The sequence below is a fragment of the Tigriopus californicus genome, chromosome 8, assembly GCF_007210705.1.
Source record: "Tigriopus californicus strain San Diego chromosome 8, Tcal_SD_v2.1, whole genome shotgun sequence".
In the NCBI taxonomy this organism is placed as follows: Eukaryota; Metazoa; Arthropoda; class Copepoda; order Harpacticoida; family Harpacticidae; genus Tigriopus; species Tigriopus californicus.
In genome coordinates, this window is record NC_081447.1 from 2,238,142 (window position 1) to 2,246,933 (window position 8,792).

Sequence of the window (8,792 nt, forward strand, 5' to 3'; positions counted from 1 at the left end):
TTTACCTTTAACCACTTAAATTTGTTGGTAGGTCAAATATTGTGTAAGTTTTAGGTGGTAATGAATAGACGTAATGTAATGTTTTATTTAAATAGTACCGAGAAGTTCTGTCGCAGTGCTGACAAAAAAAGGCTAGGTGGATAAGTATTAGCACTAATTCAACATTTCGGCATTGAACTCTATGAAATGAAATAGAGATCCGCTCTCAATAGATCATCCACTTGTCACTGCCTCTGACCTCATTTTCTAAGCTTTTGAGTATGCTAGTAAGTTGTGCAATAGGTAATTTATTAGATTGGGAGAATTATTAAAATTGTCGGTTTCAAAGACGGAAAGTTTTGATCGATTTTTCATTGTAATCGCATAGAAAACTCGTTTATTCTACTGAAGGAGTGACTCAATTGCCCTATCATTTTGTAGACTACAATGCATGATGTATGATCTACGATCACTTTGATCAAGGGACCTGGATTGATTTGAAAATGAAAGCCATGGCCACCTTACTCGATCTACCTACAAGCGTTGCAAACAGGCAAGAGAATAATGAAAAGGAGCTTTTAAAGAAAAGAATACCCTGTAGGTTAATGAAATAAGTATACTTTAACGCCTTAGGGCTCAGGATCGGCCGGCCAGAAAGCCAGTCATCGCTTCATCCATTCAATAGTCCAATACGCAGCGTCAAGTCCAAGTGCGTTATCAGATTGGCGCTCAGTGTCTCAAACATACGACAACCTGGTTGGTTTTAGGTTGTCGCACTTTTGACACCATCTACAATTTGTTCATGCTAGGATATTGCATCAATCACTGTCGCATTGTAATTGAGAAAGGCCACTGACGAGGTTGCGTATCCTAAACTAAGTTACTTTAACCCATGTACTCACAATATATTGTCCTTTCCTAACCTACCTGACGCCTCGCAATATCTTTTGCAAGGGTCCCTACCTTTGCGGGGGGTTTTATGCAAGAGCCCCTACTCCTGCGGGGTTTGGATTCAAGGGTTCCTATTCCTGTTGGGCACAGATACAAGGATGTGACAACTAGGCATTGAGTTAATGATAGAGTAAGCAAGAAAATAATTAATTGTTCGGAGCAAATTCACGAACTAAAGAATCATCATGCAAACCCCAGGCTTCTCTTACGAAGGTCACAAAGTTGTCTTCAGATGAGGGGTCGAAAATCAAATTGACATCAAGCAAAATGTACAAATCAACCCAATCCCACAGCCTCGTCGGAGGCCCTTTTATAATTCTAGTCTAGATTAACGACTATGCCACGTTTCACACTAAAAGAAACGTTTCTTGAGCCACGATTAATGACAAAGAAGTTTGAAATTGATAATGATATTGTTTTTAAAAGCCAATCTTTTTGGCACTAAAACCATAACATTGTTGATATGGAAAGGGTCAGTTAATCAAATTATTGCAAAGCATCTTCTTTTTGGCTCAGCTAGGAAAATGGCCAATTGAAACACTTCAATGGATATGCATGCCTCCTTTCATTGAACTCCAGAGCTGCGTCAATTGCTTTCTAAAGTAACAAAGCTTTTGAGTGCTCATAAATACCAATTTCTGAAGGCAATGCCAACAAAGTTTAAGGGTTGTTTCCATGCAAAGTGTCTGTCTTGTTTAGAAAGACAAATTTGGCACCATTTCATTTTTTAAACCTGCTTTGTTATTTTGATTTATTGAAAAGATGAATTAATCTTTTCTTGGATTTATTTACTGGTTTAGACATGGGAGTCAACAGTGCAAGTTAATCTGAAGAAAATTGGAGGAATATAAGTGCACTTCTTGGGCTTGGTTGCTTGCCTGCATGTAAGCAATGGGTAGCAATTGTCTCTTTGGGTTCTTTAACCCTCATCTTGATTGATAGATGACAGACCAATAGCACCTAGGTAAAGCACCCTATGCAGCCAGATGATCGTGACTTTTGTTTTATTGAACCAAGTCTTATAGGGCAGTTAAGTACAAGTTTCAAATGTCATTGATTACAATCATTAAAAACTGGTAATGATATCTTTATTGCAACTCTTGTTCATGTCATGGCTTAAGAATATATACAACAGATGGTTCAAAAACCTTATACAGACATTGTTCAATGTATAAAAGTAATAATGTAGAAATGGTAAAAGTAACAAAATAATTGACTAGAAAGTGATATCACAGTGAATATGACCAGAACTGTTCACTACACATGAAGTGTGAGTGAAGAGGGTGAGAGCAGACAGTACAGACACAATTAGGTAAAGTTAAGTGATAAAATTCTTGATTATTGCGGAAGAGTGGGTGGGTCAGATTGAACAGATCCTTCGTCAGTTCTCGTCGTTGATGGCATTTGGCTCGAAGCCGAAGAAAGGTGCGTGACCGCCAATACGCCGAGGGGATGTCGGACCAAGTACAATAGGGTGTTGTCAAGCCCTTGGCCGGGAAGGGCAACTTGTCTTCGGACATTGCCACCGGAAAGGTCCGGCTCCCAACACTGTCGGACAATAAAAAATAACCGTTCCTGGCCCTGGCCCTGCCTCTGACTATTGATGATGAGCTCTCTCCTTCCTGTGATGTTCCCAGTGAAACATCTGTGGACTTGTTCGACCTCATGCAAACCTGATGAACTCATTGGAGCCCAAATGGATGAAGCATATTCAAGATGTGGCTGGACAATCAACTCGTATTGAGTTAGCATCGTGACACTATCTCTGGACTTAAATGTGCGATATATCCAACCACACATTTGAAGAGCTTTACCCACCTTCAACTGGATATGCTCATTGAACTTTCCATTATTTTGGAGGACTACACCTAGATCTTTCATAGATGAGACCTGCTCAATATCTTTACCTCCATTATCTACGAGTGGAGTATTCAGAGGAGTTGACCCGAAGGTCATTGAGCGGAATTTCATTACGTTCAGGGCCATTTTACTCTCAGTAACCCAAGGGTAGATTTATTCTAGGTCCTTTGCAAGGCTAGTGGAATCTAGGCTAATCCTACCCGAAACTAACTTTGTAACGTCAGTATAAGAAGAGAGACTGGCAGTAATACCAAGCGTTTGAAGCGGGGCAATGAATATTATAAACCCTAAGATGGAGCCCTGGGGAAAACCTGACTTGACATCATGTATGTCACTAAGCGACCCTTCAACCTTAACAACTTGCTTCCTATCATGAATGAAGCTTCTCATTCAATTGAGAACCTCAATATTCCGTTCCAAAATAATAAGGGCCCTTATTTGCAACCTCACACGGCCCAAGGAAAACGTGAAGAGGTACGGTAAATTGCTAAATAAACTGTTATTGCCTTGCCTTGAACGCAATTTCTTTTCCGGACATTGTGACCCTGGGCATTAATTATAAATAAGATTTCGATAGAATTAGCCAAAAGCAACACAAACGCATAATGATTCAACTAAAAAGGAATTGGCCGAATCGGCCCTTTATTTGTAATTTCGACGTAATTATTAACTTGAGACGATGTATGTAGAGATGTCTATTTCACAAGAGGATCAAAGCTTGAGTCCAGTATTGCCATCATCAGCAGTGTCGTAGCTGAAATCTATGCGGGAGGGAACTACCAAAATCATGGAAATACTCCTCCCTCACATATTTCGAACTCGTGACGTCGTGATAATTAAATGATATAAAATTAAGAAATCAATTGGGTATGTCGGTTGAGTTGTCATTTCGGGGTTTCGCTCTACTTTTCCCTCCTGCGCTCACAACTTCCTCAATCACATGGGTGCGCAGTAGAGATGTACTGGGCTGGAACCCAGCTCGAAACTCGACAACAGGGTGAGCTCTGGGCTAGCCCGGAGCTCAGCCCAGACCGAACTGCTGAAACGTATTTGGCCCTGATCACCTCGAGCTGGGTCTTAAGTTTTTTTGGACACAAATCGATGTCTCTCTAGCGGTGGTGTCCTACAACTGGGCTCGGCGATGAGATGTTTGAGTAAAGTTAAGTAAGCTATAACAAGGATCGCAAATAATGGTTTTATTTTATGGTCCATGCCACCACAAATCACTAAACATAAGTTCATGAGCACTGACTCCACGGCTTCCCAAGTCCGCTGGGTTGATCTCACCTGGGCAGAAATGCCACTGGAACGATGCGGTGTTTTGCAAGACAACTTTTAAACGACTTCCCACCCAAATTTTATAGTCATCCAGACCTCGTATAATCCTACACAGGGTGATGAAGGAATCCGTGAAGCAATGAATGGGAAGATCATGAGCAATCGACCGAGCAACGTAGGAGGCTGCTCGAGATATAATCACTGCGGCCAAAAGCTCAAGTCGTGCAATTGTTTCATGTTTGTGAATTCCCTTTTTGATCAGTTCTAAGGGATTCACTCGAGTCTTTGAAAACACAAGCTTTGACGATTTTTTTCTTGAAACCGGATCATTCATAACCAGATAAACGACGGTACAATAGGCCTTCGTACTGGCGTCGCCAAAGGCTGCAATGTAAAGGGGTATATTCGCTCCAGACATTAAGCATTGGGACACCTTAATCTTTGCGAGGGACGGGAGCTCCTTCAACCAGGCTGCCCACAATGTAGACACTCCAACAGGTAGTTCAACGTCCCAATCGATATTTTGTTGCCATAATTGTTGAAGCAAGATTTTTGCTGTAACAATGAAAGGCGATAAGTATCCCAAAGGATCAAACAATTGTGCTATGATGCCAAGCATGGCTCGCTTTGTGTGCAAATCATCTTTTTCGGCGACCGCGTTGGACAGAAAGTTGAAAGTAAGTTCATCCGTCAGCGAGTTCCAATTGACTCCCAGAACCTTCTGTGTTGCGACCTCGGCTTGATAGTTGGTTGGGATATCCTGTAAGGCTTGTTTTCTATTAGATTGACACTTATGTGTTTGCATCCCTGCCAAACTGAGGAGATCATAGACTTCGTTGGCCAACACCTGGGCTTCTTCCACAGAGTTTGCGCCAGTCGGGAGATCATCCACGTACATGTCAGTTAAGGCTGCTGCAGCTTGAGTGTAGAATTTGCCAAATTTTCGGGCATGTTCTTTGACAACCCAAATAGCCTGGAAGGGAGACGAGATTACTCCAAAGGTCAGAACAAGCATACCCAGCGCTTTTGAATGCTGGTTCTGATCCGTCCAGATGAAACGTAGAGCGTTGTTGTCTCGTTCCACTCAAACTGACATGAACATCTTACTGATGTCTAGAACAAGTGACACCTTTTTCATTCTGAATTTCATCAACACTTGGACGAGATCTGGAATGGGATTTGGCCCCGGAAGCAATCGATCGTTCAAGCCTTTACCAGACTGATCTCGGGAGGCTGCATTGTGGACAATCCGACTAGGGGTTGTAGACGAGTCCTTGAACACGGGATGCGTCTCGAGGTAAAATGTTTGTGATGCGGGTCCAATGCTTTCTTCTGAGGGAACAAGTTCCGCAAATCCTTTGTCCCTAAATGTTTGGTAAGATTCGTCCACTAGGCGGCATTTTTCGCTGTCATGGCGAAGCTTTCGCTTAATGGATTTAGATACAGCCACTGCTTTTTTTGTAATTGTCATCAGTGAGTTCTTTGGCATCTCGCCACAATAATTGTGTCCAATAGCATTTGTTGTGTGAGTCATACCTAGTGACGTCTTCCATCATTTGCATCGCTACTCTTTCCGATATGGTGAGTTCTTTATTGGAATCAAGACCACGCCGTTCATCAGGCTGTGGAGTGATCCCAATAATCTCCAACCGTCAAAACTCAGAGAGGTCAATGGATTCGTTGTTCGTCATTACTTGCCAATGGACTCGAGGAGCTTTGACTTCCTCCTCTACGGGAAGAGCCCCCGCTAACGTTGTTCCCAATTTGGTTTCTTGAGCTGCGGGTTCAAATAATTTTCCTCGTATTGGTGTGTTTATGATGAGGTGTGTATAGAGAGGTTCTCCGATTAAGACATCTACCTCTCTCGATCTGGGATCCATGGTTCCTTCTGCAAACTTGATGCCTTTAAGATGGGGGAATTTCTTTAGATTCAAATCCAACGGTTGTTGGTTCGCCGCCACTTGATTTGTGGTGCAGCCTTCAACTAAGGGAGAAATAAACGCCCCATCAAGCGCTTTGAGTTGAAACTTCACCATCCTTTGTCCCTTAATTTTTATGGTACTACCACCTGACACCGTCATAGCTAAGGTGCAATTTGGACCAAAAAGACCCAAACGATTAGCGATACTTTTTCGTACCAGGTTGACTTGCGATTGTGAATCAAGAAGGACTCTAACTTTCACCTGTTCCTTATTTGATCCCACCAAGAATGCATCAAGGCTCTTACAAATTGCTCGATGTGAGGGAGAATATGTTGCTCCCACCTCAGAGGACTGCGTGGTGTTTGATGACGGTGTAGGATCACTTTTAGAGGGACTCAGAAGGAACTTGGCCCTTAGTTTTGGATCCTCCCTATCCAAAGGTGGCACGTACGGACCTCGGCACACCCATCTAGTGTGGTTTTTGTTACAAGTTGGACAAGGTGGAACTAGCGTGCACTCCGTTCCTCTATGACCAACGGACAAACATCGTGTGCACAGCCTAAGAGTATTTATTGCGCCCAGTATCTCCTCTCGACTAATCTTGTTGGATGTCAAAGCCGGGCAATCACACCCCACTTTATGCTTCGGTTTCTTGCAGAACGGACAATTTTGATTCCGTTTTTGTTGTAAGTCGCCTTGTGTGGTAAAGGAACTTGGGGCCGTCTGCTTGAACTTACGTGTCTCCGGCCTTTCTTGATTAGGTTTTTGGTTATTGTGGAAGGATCTTCTACTTATAAAGTCTTCGGCTTCTTGGCTTAGCAACTTGATCAATGTTGATCTCTTTTGATCGATGCCCACGTTGGAATCTCCCTGGTCTCTCAACCGTCGTTGTGTTCTGGAAAAGTTCGCGCACACTTCGGCGGGAACCTTTCTGAGGCACAAATTGATGAACATCAAATTGTATAATTGGTCAGATGTCAAATTGAGACCATCAAAACTCTGATCAATACTATTGATTTTCGCGTGCAGGTCGAACATGTTCAAACATTGTGGGAGGTCGATTAGCTGGTCCATAACAGACCGAACTTGCAACACAGGATTGTTGTAGAATAATGTCTGCAAAGCGACTTTGTAGTTAGCAGGATCAGACGATAGATTCTCAATGAGGGTAGAGGCCTGTCCTTCCACCTTTGACTTTAACTTGGTCAACATTTGTACTTCAGTGAACCCCGCTCGTACCATTAAAAGAACAGTTTGTTCCCATGCATCGATCCAATTCTTGAACTTTAAGACATCCGACCCATCGAAGCACGAGACGTGCTTCAAATCTCCAGATGCGAGTCCGAGGACTCCGGCCAGAGTTTTTGTGAGATCTTCGATGTGGCTTATACCACTTTCAGAAGAAACCTCGTCCCGGAGCTGAGGTCGGACAGGTAACTGATCCATCCTTTGTTCGATCAAATCCTTAACTTTCTCAGCCCTCTCTTCCAAGTCCTCCATAAAGTTCATCTCCGAATCCAATTCGGCTATGGACGAAAGCGATCGGAGAAGATCACGTTGTGCCACCCGGGCGAATTCCAAGTGAGAATCGATGGAACCCGATCTCCTTTGAAGAGCGTTAATGGAAAGGCTCTCATTCGGTTGTTGGATAAATGTCTCGGCCCTCGTTAGTTGACCTCGTAAGGTCGTCACCCGAGACTTCCTCTCAACGTATTCTGCACTAGCATGTGTGGTCTTGGAAACCTCGGGCATCTTCGCAGCAATTTATAAAATTGGTAGAAGAAACTGTCGGGGAATTTGTTGGTTGAAAGTTATTTGGGGTGGACTGTATTTCTATTTCTTTTTTTTTCTATCTTTTTTTTCTTTTTTTAATCAGTCTTTGTACCGCGTGGAATCTTCCTGGCGGTGAGGTATAACCGAAAAGTCTAAGCACTGAAGTGTTCCCCGGTGTTCTCCGGTGCTCCCCGGTGTTCCAAAACAGTGATCGTATGATGACACCGCTCTTGATCACTTTCAAATTGGATTATTCCAAGGCCACTTGTTTTATACCTAGGAGTGGATCACTTCAACCATAGGCACTGTTTCTTTTGGAAATTACCAGTAAAAGGACCATATTTTATGAACGAAACACTTGTTCTTCAATGGCGTCTTTTCTTCGAACCCTTTTATTTTCCCTCGGAAAAACATAACAATAAAAACTAGCAACCTTTGATATAAATAATAGAACACTTCTGGTTCACAGAACAGGTTTGAGTTCTGGAGGAGCCGTATGTGTCACTCTTGTCCTTTGGTGCTGCTTACCCACGATATCATTCCAAAGCTCATCTCATTCAAAATCCACCATTCTGTCGACCCCCGAGACCACTCCGTTGACCTCCCAGGCCCTTCTTTCAGTCGCCAAGGCCACTCCGCCGACTTCCTTACTGTTGCTGGGATTGGAATCCCAGCAGTTCAAGACGAGAAATTCATTCATTTTACTTAACTTTTAATCATATATATCATTTGATCGACCGACGAATGCGAGTTGGCTGATCCAGGGACTCTCTATCAAGGAAACGCCACGCTAAATTGAGCACCGCCAACTAAGGCCAACAATGAAATGTACTATATTGCTTTTGTACGCACTTCTTGAGTAATTTAAAAATGTTTCGATCCTCTTTAATATATTATATATTACATGACTTATTTCTGATGTCCTGACAGTTAACTAATTTTTCTAGCTTTTGAAGATGGGACGGAATCCCCTCCACGCTTTCTACTCTGATGAACATTGTTGTTGATGTTGGTGGCAAGGTTTTTAGA